This window comes from Odocoileus virginianus, chromosome 7 (assembly GCF_023699985.2).
Source record: "Odocoileus virginianus isolate 20LAN1187 ecotype Illinois chromosome 7, Ovbor_1.2, whole genome shotgun sequence".
Lineage (NCBI taxonomy): Eukaryota > Metazoa > Chordata > Mammalia > Artiodactyla > Cervidae > Odocoileus > Odocoileus virginianus.
In genome coordinates, this window is record NC_069680.1 from 77,489,971 (window position 1) to 77,515,126 (window position 25,156).

General features: G+C 36.6%; 1 long non-coding RNA gene across 1 annotated transcript; it reads left to right on the forward strand.

Moving 5' to 3' along the window:
• Nucleotides 1-396: 396 nt before the first annotated feature.
• On the forward strand, nt 397-23,967 carry LOC110148490 (uncharacterized). The gene is made up of 4 exons (XR_002317181.2): nt 397-485; nt 20,459-20,510; nt 20,859-20,946; nt 23,910-23,967. It is a non-coding gene; the product is annotated as an uncharacterized lncRNA (long non-coding RNA).
• The last annotated feature ends 1,189 nt before the right edge of the window (nt 23,968-25,156 follow it).

The following is a 25,156-nucleotide window of genomic DNA, read 5'->3' on the forward strand; positions in this document are numbered from 1 at the left end:
TAGGTAAAGTACTTTCATTCCTTCCTCTACCACAGGCCATACTCTTGAGAGCTGGGTAGAAAATGTCCTGGGATCCTATTACATTATGTGATATGTCTCCTGTCAGGGCTACGAGGGAATGTTCTCAGATCTTCAAAGTGAAAACTGTATGAGGGCTCCACTAAGAACCCAAGGAGATTTTGTTACCCAAGTCCAGACTGAGTCTCCACAATTAAACAAAATTACCATTTATTTTTGCTTCTCTGCATGCTCAGTCGCTTCAGTTGTGTCAGACTCTTTGCAACCTCATGGACTGTAGCCCAGCAGCCTCCTTTGTCCACGGGATTCTCCTGGCTAGAATCCTGGAGTGGGTTGCCATTTCCTACTCCATTATTTGCTCATACCAGGTTATAACTCGAAAGGATTCTGCTCCAGGTAGCCAGACCTGAGTTTCTTTATGTAGATGTATCTGGGGTGTCAGTCTGCCCTGTGACTTCAGTCATCTGGTAAGTAGAAAGTTGTCAATTTTTGTTTTGTTCAACTTTCTTGATGTAAGGATAAAAATAGCAACTTTACATAAAATTAACATAAAATTTACATAGAATTTACATTAAAATTTACATTAAAAAGCTCTTTACATATTGGAGCTAAAACCACTTTTTAACCTTAAAAGTTTTCATCCAACTGGAATTTATTTTGATGTAAAAGATTAAGTAGACAGTTTATTTTTATTAATCTTGGCTACTGAGTCTTTCCAATATCATTGATTACATTATCTATTTTTATGATCAGCTTTTAATTTTTCACATTTATTATTCTCAGAATTCCTATTTGGGTTGACTCAAATGTTTATAATAATAGAATTCTTGAGCTGTATGAAATTTTGTTTTTGTTGCTATAATACCTGATTTTGAAAACAGAATAGTAATAGAATCATGATCAGGGGAAATAATTTATCTAGTGACATAATCCAGTGCCACCAGTGAAAATTATGTTATAAGATAGTGGCTACTAAATGCTTATAAAATGGTAAGTACTTAATAATTAATGGAAGATAATCATTTAATCTAACACATATAATATTGAACTTTGAGAAATTTGGCAATTAAAGATCACAGTGATAAAATAGACTCCCTGATTAACTTGAGACAAGTTTTAACATTAACAATTATTGACATAAACAATCTTGGCATATGCTTCATCCAAAGACTGAGGATGTTTTCAAACTGTAATTGGTTTTTAGTTCACCCATTTAAGTCAGCAGTGTAAAAAATTCTAGTCTCTTAGAGGCTAGTCCAGCAAGTTATTCTTTTTCAATCACCCAAATCCAGAGTTTATATTTAAGCTATACAGTGGTTGTTAACCAATCTAGTATGACACTATTATAGGCCAGATGAAGTTTCCTTTCATAAAGATAGTTTATGCTTGATTTTATTTAATATTCTTACATATCCTGGGTGAAAGCAGAGAAAATAATCAAGCATTGTGTTATGAGCCATTGAAGTCAATTTGAATAATAGAGTTAGCTTTGAAGATGTAAGTGCTATTGAAAATATTCTCGATTTTATGTGACATTAAATGTTGAGATGTAATCACACTCATCTCAAAATTCTACAAGTTTCATACTGTAAGTATTTTTGAATATAATTAAAGCATTAATTAGAAAGACTTCCTTTAAACACATTTTCACTTTTACAAACATGTTCAGACTATTTTCTTTACTGCAGCTCCCATTGTATTATAGGCCATGATCACAATGACACTGCATTCTCAGACAATACAAAGTGAAACAAAACACAACCTCCAATTACCTTTATTTTCTTTCAATTTCTGACTTTTCAATCTTCTCTGAGCTAAACTTTTAAAGAGTGGTAATTTTTGTCTTCATTCCTTTATTTTTGCCTTACCCTTCACTCACTGGTAAGAAAATGTTGCTAAGTTTTCGGATGATGTCCAGGATTCTAATGGAGTGGTCTCCTATCTTACTTTTTCTTTCTCTGTACAAGTCAGCAGCTGTGACCAAGGCCTCTTTCATCTCGCGCTCTCATCTATGGACTTTCTTATCACTGGCAATTGCAGTCTTATAAAAATCCAGAATCTATTAGGATTTTTAATTTAATATTCTGCCCAATATTATGTTGGCTTTTTCCACTGCAGATTCACAAAGATGTATAAAAGCACATTCCATTCTCTTGACTAATATTGTTAATAGACTTTCAAATATCAAAAAATATCAAAATACTAGTTGACACAGCTTCAGTGCTGCCCGGCCCCAACTTGGACCCCTTCCATCCTCCTCTGCTCCTCTCTGTGTCAGAGTCTGGGGCCCTGGACTGGGCTTCTGGCAGTGGGCCTGGGTGTCAGGGCAGGAGGGTATGAACCCAAGCATGCCCAGCTGGCATGTCTGGCTGGGTGCTACGCTTCTGCTGCCATTTTCCAAGGCCCTCAGAACTCCCCAGAGAGAGACCAGAGTGGTTCCAAGCCATCCCAGCACTCACTTAGGTTTATTAAGATGGAACACTTCAGACAGGCCTTCTAAAAATCAAGAAAAGGAAAAACAGAATATTACAAACTCTGGGGCAAAAAAATAAAAACAAGAACAACATGCCTCCTGGACAGAAACCACAATCACAGAAAGCTAATCAAAATGAAAAAGTACTGGATTATGTACCACATGAAGGAACAAGATAAATCCCCAGGTAAACAACTAAATGAATGGCAATAGGCAAACTTCCAGAAAACGAATTCAGAATAGTGATAGTGAAGATGATCCAAGATCTCAGAAAAAGAATGGGGCAGATGCAAGAAATGTTTACCAAAGACCTAGAAGAACTAAAGAATGAACAAACAGAGATGAGGAATACACTAGAATAAATCAATAAACAGAATAACTGAGGCAGAAGAACAGATAAGTCACCTGGAAGACAGAAAAGTGGAAATCACTGCTGCAAAACAAAATATAAGAAAAAATGAAAATAAATGAAGACAGTCTGAGAGACATCTGGGACAACATTAACTGCACCAACATTCACATTATTATAGGGGTCCCAGAAGGAGAAGAGAGAGAAAGAATCCAAGAAAATATTTGAAGAGATAATAGGTGAGAATTTCCCTCATGAGAAAGGAAATAGTCAACCAAATTCAGGAAGCACAGAGTCTCCCAGGCAGAATAAAACCAAGAAAGAATACACCAAGACACATAGTAATCAAACCAACAAAAATTAAAGATGAAGATAAAATATTAAAAACAACAAGGAAAATGACAAATAGCATACAAGGGAGCTTTCATCAGGCTATCAGCTGATTTCTCAACAGAAACTCTCTACAGGCCAGAAGGAATGGCACAATATATTCAAAGTCATGAAAGAGAGAAACTTACAACCAAGAATAATCTACCCAGCAGGGCTATCATCAAGATTTGCTGGAGAAATCAAAATTTTTATGGGCAGACAAAAGTTAAGAGAATTTGGCATCATTAAACCAGCTTTACAACTAATGCTAGAGGAACTTCTCTAGGCAGGAGAAACAAGAAGGAAAAAACCTACAAAAAATAAACCCAAAACAATTAAGAAAATGATAATAAGATCATACATATTGATAATTACCTTAAATGTAAATAGATTAAATGTACCAACCAAAAGACATAGACTAACTGAGTGGATACAAAAATGAGACCCATATATATGCTGTCTAGAAGAGACCCACCTCAGACCTAGGGACACTTACATACTGAAAGTAAGGAGATGGGAGAAGGTATTCCACACAAATGGAAATCGAAAGAAAGCTGGAGTAACAATACTCATATCAGACAAAATAGACTTTAACATAAAGACTGCTTGCTAAAAGAGACAAAGAAGAACACTACATAATGATAAAATGTTCAATATAAGAGGAAGATATAACAATTATAAATATATATGGACCCAATACAGGAGCACCTCAACATGTAAGGCAAATATTAACAACCACAGAGGGAGAAACTGACAGCAGCACCATAAAAATGGGGGACTTTAATACCCACTTTTATCAACGGACAGATCATCTGTACAGAAAATTAATAAGGAAACACAGGCCTTAAATGCCACTTCAGAGAAGTTGGACTTAATTTATATTTATACAGCACTCCATCAAAAAAGAGCAGATGACACATTCTTCTCAAGTGTACATGGAATATTCTCCAGGATTGACCGCATGCTGGGCCACAAGGTGAGCCATGGCGAATTTAAGATAATTTAAAGAAAAGATGCTTGAAATTATATCAAGAATCTTTTATGACTACATAGCTATGAGATTAAAGATAACTACAAAAAAAAAGACCTTAAAAAGCCCAAACACATGGCAGCAAACATTATGCTACTAAACAATTAATGGATCACAGAAGAAATCAAAGAGAAAATAAAAGAGAATACTTAGAGACATATGAAAATGAAAACACAATGGTCCAAACCTATCAGATATAGCAAAAACAGTGCTAAGAGGAAAGGTTATAGCAATACAAGCTGACTTGAAGAAACAAGAAAAACCTCAAATAAACAACCTAACCTTACATCTAAAACAACTAGAGAAAGAACACACAAAATCTAAAATTAGTAGAAGGAAAGAAATCTTTAAGATTAGAGCAGAAATAAACGGGAGACAATGAAAACAATCACAAAGATTAATGAAACAAAAAGCTGGCTCTTTGGAAAGATAAGCAAAGTTGATAAACCTTTAGCCAGACTCATCAATAATAAAAAGGGAGAAGACTCAGATCAATACAATTAGAATGGAAAAAGGATACACCACTACTGACTCCACAGAAATGCCAAGAATCATAAGAGACTACTATGAGCAAATGTATGCCAATAAATTGGACAGCCTAGAAGAAATGGACAAACCCTTTGAAAGGTACATTCTCTCAAGACTGAATCAGGAATAAATAGAAAATATGAATAGACCAATGAGAAGCACTGAAATGGAAATTGTGATTTAAAACCTCCCAACAAAATTCCAGGACCTGATGACTTCACAGGTCAGTTCTATCAAACATTTAGAGAAGAGTTAACACCTATCCTTCTGAAACTGTTTCAAAAATTTTTAGAGGAAGGAAAACTTCCAAACTCATTTAATGAGGCCACCATTACCCTGATACCAAACCCAGACAAATATATCAAAAAAAAAAAAAAAAAAAGAGAAAACTATAGGGCAATATTACTGATGAATATAGATGCAAAAATTCTCAACAAAATACTAGCAATCCATATCCAGAAATACACTAGAAGATAATATATCATGATCAAGTAGGATTCAGCCCAGGAATGCAAGGATGCTCAACATCGACAAATCAATCAGTGTGATAAATCACATCAACAAAGTGAAGAATAGGAACTGTATGGTCATCTCAATATATGCAAAAAAAGCTTTTGACAAAATTCAGCAAATATTTTTCATAAAAATTTTGTAGAAAGGGAACAGAGAGGGAACATACCTCAATGTAATAAAGGTCATATATGAAAAAACTACAGCTAGCATCATCCTCAATGATGAAAAACTGAAAGCATTCCCTTTTACCTCAGGAACAAGACACCACCATTTTTATTTAACATAGTTTTGGAAGTCCTACTTACAGCAATTAGAGAAGAGAAAGAAATAAAGGGAATCCAAATTGGAAAAGAGGAAGTTAAACTGTCACTGTTTGCAGATGACATGACACTATATATAGAATATCCTAAAGATGCTACCATAAAATTACTAAAACTCATCAATGAATTTGGCAAATTTGCAGTTCACAAAATTAATACACAGAAACCTATTGCATTTCTATATACTAACTATGAAAGATCAGAAAGGAAAATTTAAGAAACAATTCCATTTACCATTGCATCAAAATATAAAATAAAAACATAGGAATAAGCCTACCTAAGGAGACAAAATACCTATACTCTGAAAACTATAAGATGCTGATGAAAAATATCAAAGAAGACATAACAGATAGAAAGATACACTATGTTTGTGGATTGGAGGAATCAAATTATGGTAAAAATGTCTATCCTACCCAAGGTAATCTACAGATTCAAGGCAACTCCTATAAAATTATCAATGGCATTTTCTACAGAACTAAAACAAACAAACAAACAAAAATCTTAAAATTTTTATGGAGACAGTAAAGACCTTGAATAGCTAAAGCATGTTGATAAAGAAAAAGTGAACTAGAGGAATTAGGCTCCCTGACTTCAAACTATACCTTAGAGCTATAGTCACCAAAACAGTATTGTAGTGGTACAGAAGTAGAAATATAGATCAATGGAACAGGAAAGAAAGCTAAAAAATAAGCCCATGTACCTGCGGTCAATTAAGCTATGACAAAAGAAACAAGAATCCACAATGCTGGAAAGACAGTCTCTTCAACAAATGGTGCTGGGAAAAATGAACAGCTACATGTAGAAAAATGAAATTAGACAATTCTTTAACTTGATATACAAAAATAAGCTCAAAATGGATTAAAAGCTTAAACGTGAGACTGAGCACTATAAAACTAGAGGAAAACATAGGCAGAACACTCTCTTACATAAGTCACAGCAATATCTTTTTCAATCCATCTGCCAGAATGATGGAAATTAAAACAAAAATAGACAAATGGGACCTATTTAAACTCAAAAGCTTTTTTAAAGCAAAGAAAAAAAAATTAACAAAAACAACCCATAGATTGGGAGAAAATATTTGCAGATGATGTGACTGATAAGGGATTAGTCTCCAAAATTTATAAACAGCTCATGACACTTAGCATCAAATCCTATAACCACTCAAAAAATAGGCAGAAGACTAAATAAACATTTCTCTCCATCTAGTCAAGGTTATGGTTTTTCCAGTGGTCATGTATGGATGTAAGAGTTGGACTATAAAGAAAGCTGAGCACAGAAGAATTGATGCTTTTGAACTGTGGTGTTGGAGAAGACTCTTGAGAGTCACTTGGACTGTGAGGAGATCCAACCAGTCCATCCTAAAGGAGATCAGTCCTGGGTGTCCATTGGAGGGACTGATGCTGAAGCTGAAACCCCGATACTTTGGCCACCTGATGCAAAGAGCTGACTCATTGGAAAAGACCCTGATGCTGGGAAAGATTGAAGGCAGGAGGAGAAGGGGACGACAGAGGATGAGATGGTTGGATGGCATTGCCGACTCAATGGATTCGGGTTTGGGTGGCCTCTGAGAGTTTGTTATGGACAGGGAGGCCTGGCGTGTTGCAGTTCATGGGGTCACAAAGAGTTGGACATGACTGAGTGACTGAACTGAAAGAAGACATACAGATGGCCAAAAGGCACATGAAAAGATGATCAGCATCGCTAATTATTATATAAATGCAAGTCAAGACTACAGTGAGATTATCACCTCATACAAGCCAGAATGGTTACTGGCAAAAAATGCACAAATGATAAATGCTGAAGAGGGTGTGGAGGGAAGGAAATCCTAAACTGTTGGTGGGAATGTAAACTGGTACAGCCAATATGGCAGTTCTTAAAATACGAAAAATAGAGCTACCGTGTGTGTGTGTGTGTGTGTGTGTGTGTGTGTGTGTGTTAGTCACCCAGTCACATCTGACTCTTTGCAATCCCATGGACTGTAGCTCGGCAGGATCTTCTGCCCATGGAATTCTTCAGGCAAGAGTACTCGTGTAGGTAGCCATCTCCTTCTCCAGGAGGTGTTCCCCACCCAGAATTCAAACCCAGTGGTCCTGCATTGCAGGAGGATTCCTTACCATCTCAGCCACCAGAGAAGCCCAGAGCTACCATATGACCAAGCAATCTCATTCCTGAGCATATGTCTGAAGAAAAGCATGAACCAAAATGATGCATGCACCCTAATATTCGTTTCAGTGGTGTTTACAATAGTCAAGACATGGAAGCAACCTAAATGTCCATCAATAGAGGAATGGATAAAGACAATATGGTACATGTATGAAATAGAATATTACTCAGTCATTAAAAAGAAAGAAATAATGACATTTGCAGCAATATGGATGGCTCTAGAGAGTATCATACGTAGTGAAGTAAGTCATAGAAGGAGAAATCTCATATGACATACTTTATATGTGGGATCTAAAAAGAAATGGTACAAATGAACTTATGTACAAAACAGAAACAGACCCACAGACTTCAAGAATTAACTTATGGTTGCTGGGGGAAAGGATGGAAGGAGAGACAGTTAGGGAGTTTGGGATGGACATGTATTCACTGCTATATTTAAAATGGATAACCTATAAGGACATACTGTATAGCACATGCAGATCTGCTCTATGATATATAACAGCCTGGATGGGAGGGGAGTTTGGGGAGAATGGATACAAGTATATGTATAGCTGAGTCCCTTCACTGTTCACTGGAATCTATTACAACATTGTTTATTAATCAGGTATACCTCAATACAAAGTAAAAAGTCTAAATAATAAAAAAAAAAAAAATAAAAATAAATTTAGGCCGTACCATGCTGTTTGTTAGAATATGTTGTAGAGTTAACCTCAAATATCTGAACTCTGAACAAGGCCTCCTATGCTTCTTCCATGAGAAATTCTATAGAAAGTGAAGGTTTTGTTCTGCTTAAATATTTATCATACCTATTTAGTAGTTCTTATGTACAACTCACCACTTAGGATATTTAAGTTAAAGCAGGTTAGAATCTATTGAAATTCCACTTGATCCCTACTACAATTGAGAAAAAATAGTTTAGTAACCAAAAAACCAAATTTTTATAGCTATGTTTTGTTATTTGATTTTTTGAAAGGAAACAATATCTGAAGCATTTTTTCCTAAAAGTAAGAATTCACAAATTTTTCAAAAAGACATTTAAAAAAATAACTCAAGGACCAAAGTGATTATTAGCTCCAAAACACAGCAAAGTATATTCATATGAATGGTTTTAATATTAGTTTTGTACAAAGCAAAGGGAATATTACGTATTAATGTAAATTAATGTCATTGTGAAAAGGAAAGTGATAGTGGATGTATGGGTGAGTCTCCTATCAGTTCAGTTCAGTTCAGTCGCTTGGTAGTGTCCACCTGTTTGCGACTTCATAGACTGCAGCACGCCAGGCATCCCTGACCATCATCAACTCCCGGAGCTTGCTCAAACTCATGTCCATCGAGTCAGTGATGCCATCCAACCATCTCATCCTCTGTTGTCCCCTTCTCCTCCTGCCTTCAATCTTTCCCAGCATCAGGATCTTTTCCAATGAGTCACTTATTTGCATCAGTTGGTGAGTATTGGAACTTCAGTTTCATAAGTACTGAATATTCATCAGTCCTTCCAATGAATATTCAGGACTGATTTCCTTTAGAATTGACTGGTTGGATCTCCTTACAGTCCAAAGGACTCTCAAAAGTCTTCTCCAACACCACAGTTCAAAAGCATCAGTTCATTGGTGCTCAGCTTTCTTTATGGTCCAACTCTCACATTCATGCATGACCACTGGAAAAACCGTAATTTTGACTAGACGGAACACTGGAAAAATAATGCCTCTGCTTTTTAATAAGATGTATAGAGTGGTCATAGCCTTTCTTCCAAGGAACAAGTATCTTTTAATTTCAGGGCTGCTGTCAACATCTCAGTGATTTTGCAGTAATAACTTTGCAGCCCCCCAAAATAAAGTCTGTCATGGTTTTCATTGTTTTCCATTCATTTTGCCATTAAATGATGGGACTGGATGCCATGATCTTAGTTTTTGATTGTTGAGTGTTAAGCCAGCTTTTTCACTCTCCTCTTTCACTTTCATCAAGAGACTCTTCAGTTCCTCTTCACTTTCTGCCATAAGGGTAGTGTCATCTGCATGTCTGAGGTTATTGATATTTCTCCTGGCTGTCTTGATTCCAGCTTGTGCTTCATCCAGCCTGGAATTTGCATGTTGTACTCTGCATGTAAATTCATAAGCAGGTTGACAATATACCACCTTGACATGCTCCTTTCCCAATTTTGAACCAGCCGATTGTTCCATGTCTGGTTCTAACTGTTGCTTCTTGACCTCCATACAGATTTCTCAGGAGACAGGTAATGTGGTCCGTGATTCCCATCTATTGAAGAATTTTCCATAGTTTGTTGTGATCCACACAGTCAAAGGATTTAGCATAGTCAATGAAGCAGAAGCAGATGTTTTCCTGGAACTCTTGCTTTTACAATGATCCAACATATGTTGGCAAATTGATTTCTGGTTCTTCTGCCTTTTCTAAATTCAGCTTGAACATCAGCAAGTTCACAATTCACATACTGTTGAAGCCTGTCTTGGAGAATTTTGAGCATTACTTTACTAGTGTGTGAGATGAGTACAATTGTGTGGAAGTTTGAATATTCTTTGGCATTGTCTATCTTTGGGATTGGAATGAAAGTTGACCTTTTCCAGTCCTGTGGCCACTGTTAAGTTTGCAAATTCACTGGCATATTGGGTCAAGTACCTTAATAGCATCACCTTTTAGGACTTGAACACCTCCACTAGCTTTGTTCACAGGGATGCTCCCAAGGCCCACTTGACTTCACTCCAGGATGGCTGGCTCTAGGTGAGTGGTCACACCATCATGGTTATCTGGTCATGATGATCTTTTTTGTATACTTCTTCTGTGTATTCTTGTCACCTCTTCTTAATATCTTCTGCTTCTGTTAGGTCCATACAATTTCTGTCCTTTATTGTACCCATATTTGCATGAAATGTTCCCTTGGTAACTCTAATTTTCTTGAAGAGATCTCTAGTCATTTCCATTGTATTGTTTTCCTCTATTTCTTTGCATTGATCACAGAGGAAGGCTTTCTTATCTCTCCTTGCTGTTTTTTGGAACCGTGCATTCAAATGGGTATCTTTCTTTTTCTCCTTTGGCTTTTGCTTCTCGTCTTTCCTCAGCTATTTGTAAGGCCTCCCCATACAACCATTTTGCCTTTTTGCATTTCTTTTTCTTGGGGATGGTCTTGATCCCTGTCTCCTGTACAATGTCATGAACCTCTGTCCATTGTTCTTCAGGTACTCTATCAAATATAATCCCTTGAATCTCTTTGTCGCTTCCACTGTATAATTGTAAGGGATTTGATTTAGGTCATACATGAATGGTCTATTGGTTTTCCCTACTTTCTTCAATTGAGTCTGAATTTGGCAATAAGGAGTTCATGATCTGAGGCATAGTCAGCTCCCAGTCTTGTTTTTGCTGACTGTATAGAGCTTCTCCATTTTCAGCTACAAAGAATATAATCAATCTGATTTCAGTCTTGATTTCCATGTGTGGAGCATTTTCTTGTGTTGTTGGAAGTGCACTCACTTGACAAAACTGTTATCTTTTGGCCTGCTTCATTTTGTAGTCCAAAGCCAAACATGACTGTTACTGCAGATATCTCTTAACTTCCTGCTTTTTCATTCCAGTCCCCTATGAACGAAAGGGCATTTTTTTATTTTTTTTTTGGTGTTAGTTCTAGAAGATCTTATAGGTCTTCACAGAACTGTTCAACTTCAGCTTCTTTGGCATTAGTGGTTGGGGCATAGACTTGGATTACTGTGATACTGAATGGTTTGCCTTGGAAACAAACAGAGATCATCCTGTTATTTTTGAGACTGCACTCAAGAACTGCATTTTGGACTCTTTTGTTGACTATGGTGGCTACTCCATTTCTTCTAAGGGATTCTTGCCCACAGCATTAGATATAATGGTCATCTGAATTCAATTCACCCATTCTGGTCCATTTTAATTCATTGATTTCTAAAATGTCGAGATGTTCACTCTTGCCATCTCCTGCTTGACCACTTCCAAGTTACCTTGATTCATGGACCTAACATTCAAGGTCCCTATGCAATGTTGTTCTTTACAGAATCAGACTTTACTTCCATCACCAGTCACATTCACAACTGGGTGTTGTTTTTGCATTGGCTCAGCCTCCTCATTCTTTCCTGAGCTATTTCTCCTCTCGTATCCAGTAGCATATTCAGCACCTACCAAGTGGGGGAGTTCATCTTTCAGTGTCATAACTTTTTGCATTTTCATACTGTTCATGGGGTTCTCAAGGCAAGAATACTAAAGTGGTTTGCCATTCCCATCATCAGTGGACCACGTTTTGTCAGAACTCTTCACCATGACCTGTTCATCTTGGGTGGCCCCACACAGCATGGCTCATAGTTTCATTTTGTTAGACAAGTCGGTTGTCCATGTAATCAGTTTGTTCACCTTTCTGTGATTGTGATTTTCATTCTGCCTGCCCTCTGATGAATTAGGATAAGAGGCCAATGGAAGCTTCCTGAATCTCCCATACTTATCCCCATAAATTCAGCAAATGTATAACTTATCCATATGAACCCTTCAGCTTTTATTCCCAGGATCTTAGATCTTGCACCTAACCCAGATAATAAACACTTCAGTACCAACATACACATCTGTGATCATGACTTTTTTCATGCTTCTACTTCCAACTTTTTAATTCCTAGATGGATTACTATGAGATGTCATAACTACCCAGAGCAACCTACAGGTTTAATGTGATTCCTCTCAAATTACTCATGATACTTTTCAAAGAACTAGAACAAATAATCCCAAAATTTACATAGAACCACAAAAGACCCAGAAGTGCCAAAGCAATCCTGATGATAAAGAACAAAGCTGGAGATATAATTTTCCCAGACTCAGACAATGCTATGAAGCTACATGAATCAAATTAGTGTGGTGTTGGCACAAAAGGGCTTCCCTGGTGGCTCAGTGGCAAAGAATCTGCCTTCAACGCAAGAAATCCAGAAGATGTATGTTCAGTCCCTAGGTTGAGAAGATCCCCTGGAGGAGGGCATGGCACTCTTCTCCAGTAGCCTTGCCTGGAGAATCCCATGGACAGAGGAGCCTGGCAGGCTATAGTCCATGGGATTGCAAACAGTCAGGCACATCTGAAGTGACTGAGCATGCACACATGCATTGGCACAAAAACAGATCTATCAGTCAATGGACGAAGAAAGATAACCAAGAAAATAAATTCACATGCCTATAGTCAATTAATCTCAGACAAAGGAGTCAAGAATATATAATGGAGAAAAGATAGTCTCTTCAATAAGTGGTGCTGGGAAAACTTGACAGTTACATATAAAATAATAACATAAGGATATTCTCTAACACCATATGCAAAAATAAACTCAAAATGGATTAAAGACCTAAATGTTGACTGAATACTATAAAACTCTTATAGAAAACTGTAGGCAGAGCACTCTTTGACATAAACTACAACAATATTTTTTTGGATCCATCTCCTAGAAAAATGAAAATGAAAGCAAAAATGAACAAATTGAACTTAATTAAACTTACAAGCTTTTGAATAGAAAAGAAAACAATAAACAAAATGAAAAGACAACCTATTGAATAGAAGAAAATATTCACAAATGATGCAGCCAACAAGAGCTTAATTTCCAAACTATACAAACAGTTCATATGTATCAATGTCAAAAAGAATAAATACATATACAATCCAATCAAATAATGGGCAGAGGACCTAAATAGCTAATTCCCCAAAGGCATACAGATGGCCAAGAGGCAATAAAAAGATGATCAACATCATTAATCATTAGAGAGATGCAAATCAAAACTACGACGAGATATCATCTCATACTAGTGAGAATGGTCATCATTAAAAAGTCTACAAATAAACAATGCTGGAGAGGATGCAGAGAAAAAGGAACCCTGCTGCACCATTTATTGGGAATGCAAATTGTTACATACATTATGAAGAACACTACTGAGGTTTCCTTAGAAACTAAAAATGGAGTTACCATATGATCCAGCAATTTCACTCTTAGGCATATATCCAGAGAAAACTCTAATTCAAAAAGATACATGCACCCCAGTGTTTATAGCAGTTCTATTTACAATAGCCAAAACATAGAAGCAACCTAAGTGTCTATTGAAAGATTACTAGATAAAGAAGATGTTGTGCCTACATACAAGGTAATATAACTAAGACATAAAAAATGAAATAATGTCATTTGTAGCAACATGGATGGAGCTAGAGATTATCATATTAAGTGAAGTAGTCAGAATGAGAAAGACAAATACCATATAATATCACATGTCTGTGGACTCTAAAAAATGACACAAATGTACAAAACAGAAATAGACCCAAAGAAATAGAAAACAAACTTATGGTCATCAAAGGGGAAAGGGGAAGGGCACTTGGGATTAACAGATACACACTGCTGTGCTGTGCTTAGTAGCTCAGTTGTGTCCAATTCTTTGTGATCTCATGGACCAGTTTGCCAGGGTCCCCTGTTCATGGGGATACTTCAGCAAGAATACTGGAGTTGGTTGCCATGCCCTCCTCCAGGGGATCTTCCCTATCCAGGGATCAAACCCAGGTCTCCTGCATTGCAGGCAGATTCTTTATCATCTAAGCCACCAGGGAAGCCCAAGAATATTAGAGTCAGCAGCCTATCCCTTCTCCAGGGGAACTTCCCTATCCAGGAATTGATCTGGGGTCTCCTGCATTGCAGACGGATTCTTAACCAGCTGAGCTACCAGGGAAGCCCCCAGAAACACACTACTTTATATAAAATAGATAAAAACAAGATCCTACTATATAGTACAAGAACGTATATTCAATATGTCCTCCACTGTCTCCCAGAATTTGCTCAAATTCATATCCATTGAGTCAGGGATGTATTTAACAATTGCATTCTCTGCCAGCCCCGTCTCGTTTTGCCTTCAATCTTTCCCAGCATCAGAGTCTTTTCCAAAGGCTCTTCGCACTAGGTGGCTAAAGTATTGGAGCTTCAGCTTCAGCATCAGTTCTTCCAATGAATATCCAAGGTTTATTTCCTTTAAACTGACTGGTTTGAACTCCTAGCAGACCAAGAGACTCTCAAGTGTCTTCTTCAGCATCACAGTTTGAAAGCATCAGTTCTTTTATGCTCAGCCTTCTTTATGGTCCACCTCTCATATCCATATATGCCAGGTGGAAAAACCACAGCTTTGAGTTTTCCAGCTAAGTGATGTCTTTGTAAGCTGATTGATGTCTCTAGTTTTTAAAATGCTGTCTCTGTTTGTCATAGCTTTTCTTCCAAGAAGCAGGTGTCTACATTTCCTGGCTGCAGTCACCATCCGCAGTGATTTTGGAGCCCAAGAAAATAAAATATGTTGTTGCTTCCACTTTTTCCTCTTCTATTAATATTTGCATGAAGTGAGAGGAACAGATGCCACAATCTTAGTTTTTTGATTGTTTGAGTTTCAAGCCAGGTTTTTCACTCTCCTCTCTCATCCTCATCAAGAGGCTCTTTAGTTCCTCTTCAATTTCTGCCATAGTGTGGTATCATCTGCATATCTGAGGCTGTTCATGTTTCTCCCAGCAGTCTGATCCCAGCTTTTGATGCAGCCAGCCTGGCATTTCACATGATTTATTCTGCATGTAAGTTAAATAAGCAGAGTGACAATATATAGCCTTGTCTTACTCAGTTCCCAATTTTGTTCCATGTCCAGATCTGACTGTTGCTTCTTGACCAGCATATAGATTTCTCAGGAGACAAATAAAATGATCTGATACTCCCACCTCTTTAAGAATTTTTCAGTTTGTTGTGATCCACACAGTCAAAGGCTTCAGCATAGATAATGAAGCAGAGGTAAATGTCTTTCTGAAACTCCCTTGCTTTCTCCATTGAATGTTGGCATTTGATCTCTGGTTCCTTTGCCTCTTTAAAAGCCCAGCTTATACATCTGGAAGTTCTTGGTTCACTTACTGCTGAAGCCTAGCTTGAAGGATTTTGAGCACAACCTTGCTAGTATGTGAAATGAGCGCAATTGTACTGTAGTACAATTCTTTGAGATTGGAATGAAAACTGACCTTTTCCAGTCTTGCGGTTACTGCTGAGTTTTTTTAATTTGCTGAACATATGGAGTGCAACACTTTAACAGCATCATCTTTTTTAATTTTAAATAGGTCAGCGGGAATTCCATCACTTCCAATAGCTCTGTTTATAATAATGGTTCTGAAGGCCCACTTGACTTCAACTTCCAGGATGTCCTGCTCTAGGTGTGTGACCATACCATTGTGGTTATCCAGATCGTTAAGACTTTTCTTGTATAGTTCTTCTGTGTATTCTTGTTGCCTCTTCTTAATCTCTACTTCTGTTAGGTCCTTACCATTTCTGTCCTTCATCGTACCCATCCTTGTATAAAATGTTCCCTTGATATCTCCAATTTTCTTAAAGAGATCTCTAGTCTTTCCCATTCTATTGTTTTCCTCTATTTCTTTTTTTAAAATTTTAACTTATTTTTCAATTGAAGGATAATTGCTTTACAGAATTTTGTTGTTTTCTGCTTCCTCTATTTCCTTGCACTGTTCATTTAAGAAAGCCTTGTTATCTTTCCTTGCTATTTTCTGGAACTTTGCATTCATTTGAGTATATCTTTCCCTTTCTCCTTTGCCTTTCATTTTTTCTTTTTCCCTCAGCTGTCTGTAAATCTTCCTCAGACAACCACTTTGCCTTCTTGAAGTGGTTTTGATCACTGCCTCTTGTACGGTGTTACAAGCCTCAGTCCTTAGTGCTTCAGGCCTCCTGTCTACCAGGTGTAAGCCCTTGAACATATTTGTCACCTGCATTGTATAAGGAATCACCTGCATTGTATAAGGAATTTGATTTGGGTCTTATCTGAATGACCTAGTGGTTTTCCCCACTTTCTTCAATTTAAGCCTGAATATTTCAATAAGGCGGAGAAGGCAATGGCAACCCACTTCAGTACTCTTGCCTGGAAAATCCCATGGACGGAGGAGCCTGGTAGGCTGCAGTCTATGGGGTCGCTAAGAGTCAGACACGACTGAGCGACTTCACTTTCATGCATTGGAGAAGGAAATGGCAACCCACTCCAGTGTTCTTGCCTGGAGAATCCCAGGGATGAGGGAGCCTGGTGGGCTGCCATCTATGGGGTTGCACAGAGTCAGACACGATTGAAGCAACTTAGCAGCAGCAGCAGCATTTTGATAAGGAACTCATGATCTGAGACACAGTCAGCTCCAATGCTTATTTTTATTGATGATATAGAGCTTCATCTTTGTCTGCAAAGAACATAATCAATCTGAGTTCAGTATTGACCATCTGATTATGTCCATCTGGAGAGTCATACCTTGGGTTGTTGGAAAGGGTGTTTGTTATTACCAGAGAGTTCTTTTGACAAAACTCTTTTAGCCTTTGCCCTGCTTCTTTTGTACTCCAAGACTAAACTTGCCTGTTATTTCAGGTATCTTCTTCCTACTTTTTACTTTAGCATTTCAATCCCTTGTGATGAAAAGGACATTTTAAAATTTTTTTCTGATGTTAGTTCTATAAGGCTTGTAGGTTCTCAAACAACTAGTCAACTTCAGCTTCTTCAGCATCAGTGATTGGGGGATAGACTTGGATAGACTAGAAGCTATAAGCCTTCCTGACATAGACTTGAAGCTATGAGCCATGCCATACAGGGCCACCCAAAATGGATGGGTCATAGTGAAGAGTTCTGATGAAAAGTGGTCCGCTGGAGAAGGAAATGGAAACCCACTCTAGTATTCTTGCCTGAAGGACTCCATGGACAGTTTGAAAAGGTAAAAATGTATGATGCTGGAAGATGAGGCCCCCAACTCAGGTTGGAAAGTGTCCAATATGCTACTGGGTAAGAGGAAAGGGTAATTACTAATAGCTCCAGAAATAATGAAGTGGCTGGGCCAAGGCAGAAATGACACTCAGTTGGGGATGTGTCTGGTGCTGAAAGTCAAATTCTATACGGTATAGAACAATATTGCATAGGAACCTGGAATGTTAGGTCCATGAATCAAGGTAAATTGGATGTGGTCAAGCAGGAGATAGCAAGATGGAACATTAACATCTGAGGAATCAATGAACTGAAAATGGATGGGAATGGGCAAATTTAATTCAGACCATCAGCATACCTACTACTGTGGGCAAAAATCCCATAGAAGAAATGGAGCAGCCCTCAAGTCAATGAAAGAATCTGAAATGCAGTACTTGGGTGCAGTCTCAAAAATAACAGAATGATCTTGTTTCATTTCCAAGGCAAACTATTCAACATCACAGTGATTCAATTCCATGCCCCAACCAAATCAACTATACATCAATTAAAAAAAGATGCCACCACTTTCTACTTCATTAGATATCCTGGACAAACCTACTCTAGAAATAGTGCTGAAGGTGCCCTGGACCAGGATTGCCCTCTTCCCATTACCCTGTCAGTACCTTTCCCTCACATCCAGCTTCTTACTCCTTTGGTTCTTTTTGGGTCAGTGACCACATATCAGACCAAGGGCTATTGATATGAAGCAAGAGATAAACAAACCAAAGAGTTAGTCTGTCTAAACTGAGAATATTTTAATGTTAAACAATGCTGATTTCAAATTTGAACATAATTCAGATTTGTGAATTATGATTGTGATTGTAATCATAATTCAAATTGTGATTAAGAAATGTAATTACCATAGGAAAAGTAACATAAATGATTGAGAAATACATTCAAGATAACTGCCAAGTAGCAAAACCACATCTATCTGATTTACATCTAAGTGTGGTTTAAAAAAAAAAGCAGTGAGTATTACAGGGAATATATCTAGAAATAACGAAATATAAAAAGATGCTTTTACTTTTACTTCAGGAGAATTCAGTCTATTCAGCAGATTCTTTTTTACCAGCTGAATACTCACATTGTTTTCCAACATTAAGGGAGTTAGATGAGGGAACCAGTTCTAATTATCTTCCCTTACCTTTATTGACAAGTCATCAGGAAGACTTTGGACAGTTAAATCCCATGAAATATATTTAATATTTCCCTAACAACCTAAGAACAAAAACACTAGTATTGGCTGAGAGATGAGTGTCCAGATGAACCTGATAATTATTACCAAGAGAAATGAATTCAGTACCTGATTTGGTCTTCATGGTTTCTTTCTTTTTGATGAGATTAACATTTTATTCCAGTTGCCACCACTACCACAGAAATATTGGGCCTCTAAACTCTTAAAAATACATTTATTCAAAACAGGCATAAGATATATTTCTTTTATGAGAGATATATTGCATTTAGTGGGAAGAGTATGGTAAAGATATATGGCCTGTGAGGTGTATATTAGAAGGAAAAATGACAGCAGCTTATTTGAATAAATCAATAAGAAGAATGAGAGAGTACAATTACTAAGAGGATGGATGAATTATTGTAGTCTCTGTTTTCTTTTCTAGTATAAAGTTTGAGGCAGAAATAAACTCCAATGTCAGTTTATAATTTTAATCTGGAACAATTTAGATGTTTTAGAACATTTCTTTAGGACAATTTAATTGAGATTCTTACCTTTGAATGGTGTGCATCTTAATCATCATTTACAAAAAGTTTTTAAAAATAGATTTAGGGTTTCCCTGATAGCTCGGTTGGTAAAGAATCTGCCTGCAATGCAGGAAACACCAGTTCGATTCCTGGGTTGTGAAGATTCCCTGGAGAAGGGATAGACTACCTGTTCCAGTATCACTGGGCTTCCCCTGTGGCTCAGCTGGCAAAGAATCCGCCTGCAATGCAGGAGATCTGGGTTTGATCCCTGAGTTGAGAAGATCCCCTGGAGAAGGGAAAGGCTACCCACTCCAGTCCATGGGGTCACAGAGAGTCGGACATGACTCAGTGAGTTTCACTTAACTATAGCAGGTCAAAAACTAGCAATAGGAATCACTTTGTTTTCAGATAAATTATATGCATATATTCATGGTTCATACTTTTTTAATTTTGAGGACATCTTATTAAATTATGTTAAGCTGGGATTGTTGAATTAAGATATATCTTAATTTAACATCATTTGGATTAAATATTCATGGTATTTTTCAATCAAAAGCTGTAAAACTATTTTTGTGATCACGTTTCCATAATTCTGCACTAATAAGATTTGTATGTTACCTCTTGGTATTGTTAAAAATAAAAAAAAAGATCAGGAGCAAGATATATTTAAGTATGCCTGTTGTAGAGTGTTCTCATGGTTAAAACATATGAAGTAGTTAGACTGTGTCAGAATTTTTTCTGATTTTAAATATATTTGCTAACTATAATGTGATGGAATAAAAGAAAAAAATTTAAAAGTTATAGTAATTTCTTTAGTAAACGTACTTATATTACTTAACTTTTAGTGAATAACAAATTGCCCCCTAACCGAACATTCTTAGACAATAAATTTATCTGTGATTAAGGATTGGGTGGTGGCTTATCTAGATGGTTCTAGCTCAGGACCTCTCATAAGGTTGTGGTCAAGTTGATGGTCAGAGATACTGACATCTGCAGATTTTACAGTGGCTGAAGGATCATTTCTAAGTGGACTTGCTCAGATGCCTGGCTAGTTGGTGCTGGCTGCTTCCAGGAAGAATCTATTCATTGCTACAGAGAACTCTCCAAAAGACTGCTTGCATACTCTCAGGATATGGCAGCTGGTTTCATGCAGAGGAAATGATCTGAGATGGAAAGGCAGAAACTTCAGTAATTTCCCCAATCTTCTACTTGTTTCACAGGTCATCCTCATTCAATGCGGGAGGGTGAGACAAGAGGCATGAACACAAAGGGGTGAGCATCACTGGGACCATCCTCAAAGCTGGTTACTATAACTTCTGTGTTTGCTTTATAACCATCAAAAAACTTTTGAATACCCCCAAATAGAATAATAAATATAAAAGCTTTGGAAACATGATGTCAGATCTTGCCCATTCCTATTATAGCACTATGGCCTAGATTAACATTTCTTAAATGGCATCTTGTTTTTTTTTTTTTTTTTTCTGACAGCCCCTTGCCTAAATTTCCATGTTAAAGATTCATTAAGTTAATACTATTTTTAACAAATAAATTTATCCTCTATCAGGTGGCACTTCTCTAGGAAAGGAGTTACAAAAATATTCTCAAAGATCTCATTTACAGGTGTTATAGAGCTACTTGGAAACGACAAAGATGTACATCAGTGGGAGAAAAATATAAAAATAATATGCAAGCATTTCTGGAGGATTCAGTGAGTATAAAGAAATGAAAAGTATAGTCAAAGTGGTAGTTTCATAGATGGTTTAATTTCATCCATGGTTTTCATCTCATCTGCACCCTTATTCTTTGAACTTGGAATCTTGATGTGGTAGGGTTGAGAAATGTCTCAAAAATAGGGTAATGACACGGATAAGAATTAGAATAGAAATATAAAATCAAGAATCATGTTTTGGTCCTATTTGTTTATCTGACTTAAGGCCTTTTGAAATTACAGTCAGATTGTAAGGTCTATTCCCTACAGTTTAAATGGTATCCTTTAAAAATTTTCTGTTTTATACCTGAAGTCTTTGATTGCTATAATTTATTTGGACTAACACATTTTCATGCTGAAGGATGAGAATTGCTTGGTGTTCCATTTATTCTAGAGGATGAACACTTCTATCTTTCATGATATTCCTAATTATATAGGCGATGTGGTTGGGAAAATGCTTTTCTTATCATCTCTATTCTTCATAAGAAAAATGTAATTAAATTTCTTACAGTTCTCTCAGTAACTCATACAATTAAATTTAATATTTGGAAACCCCTTTTGAGGATATATTTGCTTGAAATATCCCCTTAGAAGCTTACTCAAAATTTTAATATCTTTATTGTTTTCCCTGAATAGAAAAAGCAATACATGCTTGTGAAACTTCAAACAGTAGAGGGATGTATAAAATAGAAAGCAAAAGTGCTCTGTAATTGAAGTGGGAGTCAGGGTCGAGGAGAATTATGCTGAGCATAATCCCTGGTAATACTTTTAAAAGAAACTCATTGGTATATATTTTTTAAAAAGCTGCTTTAAAATAGAAAAAAATATTAAGCCCTTTAAATATGTGCTTTGATGATGACAGGAGAAGACACTTGGAGAGATGACAAACTAATAAAACCAGATTGTTAACCAAAGTTAGGCAAGAATTAGTGGTGACTTTGAGGATCCATGCATATTCAGAATCTCTGGGAATACACAAAAATGACTATGGTTTCAGGAAAGTGACCATTATGGACAAGTTACACAGGTGCATAAATATATAGAACAGACATTAACTGGTTGTATAAATGGTACAGAAAGAGAGGGATGACTTTGGGTGAACTAAAATAGGAATTCCTTGAATGCAGGATTTTTATCTCTTTTATTCATCATTAAATCACCACTGTCCAGAATAGTTCCTGGGCTCTGGGATCCATTCAATAAATTTCAGGGAAGTAAAATCATGAAATAATGAATGAATTTGAACTTATAAGTACATTCATGATTACTGTTTGATGCTCATTACCAGAATTAGAAGAAAGTTTGTCATTTAGGCAGAAGTTGTACAAAAGATCATAGCATAAGAGCATGAGGATTCATATTAATAAATAAACCTAATTCTACTGCTTTGGTTTAAAATTTTTTTGGAGTGTTGGAATCCTATATATCATGCTGTAGCTTCAAACCAGCCTTATGGTGGGTCTTTGGCAATAATGTAAAGCAAAAATGAAAGTTCACAAAATGTCTTTGGATATGTTCTTTGACATCAACTTTATCCTTGAATAGAAGACTTCACTTTCCATGCATAAATAATAAATTAATGTTAAAGAATTATTAGATATGGAGTTTCAAGAAGAAAAAATGTAGTATACTCATAATTTGGCTCAAGTGGCTTTTAAATTTGTTGAAAACAGTTACTCTGTCTTATTTACCTTTATAACAATAGGATCTAATCCTCCATTGATTGAAACAATGCATATAGTAGCCCAGGAATGTTTTGATACTTTGCAAAAAAAAATTCTTTAAGTACCCACTGTATCTAATTCTGAATGACATCTTTTTCCCAGTAAAATTTTATATTTTATTTACTGGGAAATAATCATTATTTTATTTTCATTGAATGCTTATTATTTTGGTCGATAGAAATACAGAAGGAAAAAAAAAGACAGTTTTTACCTTCAATGAGCTTATAATTCTGGAAGAAATAATACAATTGCTCACAAGTGTAATTTCAGACCTAGACTGCTCTACTTTGGGGAGCTGGCCTATGATCACCCACCACTCAATTGTCTCTGTTCTGTCTTGGAAACTGAGCCCCCCCGTTCACCTCCAGTCTCTCTTGTTCTCCCCCCACACCAACAGGGATCCAGGGGAGCAACTCAATTTGCAAGTACTAAAAATGCATTTTGTTCAAACAAATCCAGCTTAAATGACTGCATTTTAATATAAAATAGCAATGCATGTTTATTGCCTGGCCTCCCCTAGTATATCAGCTTCCAGATGTCTTTTCAACAATTGGCTTAATGAAGTTTAGAGCAACCATCTTCTCTCCCACACGCAGAACTATTTTTAAGACATGTTAATATGTTGTTCTGCTCACTTTTACTGAATTTACTCCTCTTTAACATTCATTTTGGCAGTGATATCCTTAAGCAACAACAATAACAAAAAAAGTGTGACTTTTAGGACGCTACATTTTTCAATACCCATTAAATAATTCTGTATATATTACCTAAGATAAGGAATAATATTCTTATTTCTCTTCATTGCATTAAAATGTCTCACTCCAAAAAATTCTAATTTGAAGCAAATTTTATATGAGTACATACATCACTATTGATAGCTACTTTCTATTTATGGAAAGAATTATTACTATCTTCATTTTCCAAGACTTCTTCCTCCCAAGCCTTTTATTCCTGGCATTTTTTCTTATTTCCAATGTGCCATTGGATCATTCCAAGGTATTTTCATATTGGATCTCTTCCTATTTATTGAGTAATCTCAACTATTAAGAATATATCCAAAAGACAACAAAAAAGAAAAAAGCAGCCACCTGAGCAATCAAAATATAGACCATGGGCTGAAAATTATACAATTTACTTACAAAATCACACACTGTTCCAGACCTATGTCACAAACTAATTGCTTGTGTTTGATATTCTTTTTTAAATAACTTTCACTTCCTATGTTCTCAACTCACACAGGCAATTTTATTTCCCTGAAGAAAATTGGACACAGCCAATAGACATAGTGCCTAGAGCTGTAAGTAAAACTAACAACCAGCAGAAAGACCAAAAACTGCCAAAGGCAAACCTAAGCACTCACATAGCCTAACAGCCATGGGCCACTTAATGGAGTTGTGAATTGGCCTAGGTATCTCTAGGGCCTCTGTGACCTTTCAGTATTTGAACATAAATTGTATAATTATGAACATCTTCTAGAGAATGCAAACAAGTATAGCCATCAATTCAATCACCCTCTTGTTCATTTACTCACCAAGTGAAATACATGGAACTAATTTATTTTGATACACCCTAAAAGGCAAGCCTGCAAGGCAATTGGGAATACTAGTATTTTTGTGCAGAAATGTTTACCAGGGGGGAGAAATACCTCATGAGACAGTGGATAATTTTAAAGTGTAGACTTCTCCACTCTTCAATCATTTAACTAATCAAACCCCAGACTCTCTTGAATCTAGGTAACCTCAGTGGTCCCCAAGTCCTCTATGTTTGTTTTCTTCTTTTGCAGAAAATTTGAACATTTCTTCCTAGTCTCTTTCCAACTCATGCCATCAGACCACACCATGGACCTTTAAGAGATATATTAAGAGGTTTTACTCAATAAAGACTATTCTTCCCATAAGAAGAATTTCTGTCTCAGCTAGCGAAAACAGTAATTTTCACCATGCCTTACAAGAATAGTATATTTAAAAATATGTTCATAGAGTTTAGATATGTTTTTAAATGCTTAAAGTTGCAGGTCTCTATTTTCTGAAATTATCCACCAGTAAAGACAGATAAAGAGAATATATTAGCAATATGCTACTACACTGATTGGAAGAAAAAAAAATTTCATTTATTCAGGTGTGCTGAGTGTGTGTGTGTGTGTGTGTGTGTGCATGTGTGTGCATGCTCAGTTGCTTAGTCATGTCAGACTCTTTGCGACCCCATGAACTATAGCCCTTCAAGTCCCTCTGTTGATGGAATTTTACGGGTAAGAACACTGGAGTGGGTTTCCATTTTCTTCTCCAGGGTATCTTCCTGACCCAGGGATTGCACCTGACCTTGCATCTTCTGCATTGGCAGGTGGATTCTTGATCACTAGTGCCACCTGGGAAGCCCTGCTGAGTAAGTAGTCAGTTATATATATATTTTTTAATTCCAGAATCACTACAGTCCCCAAAATTTTACCTTTAGAGTTTACTTCCTTTGGTTAAGCGTTGTCCTCTTCA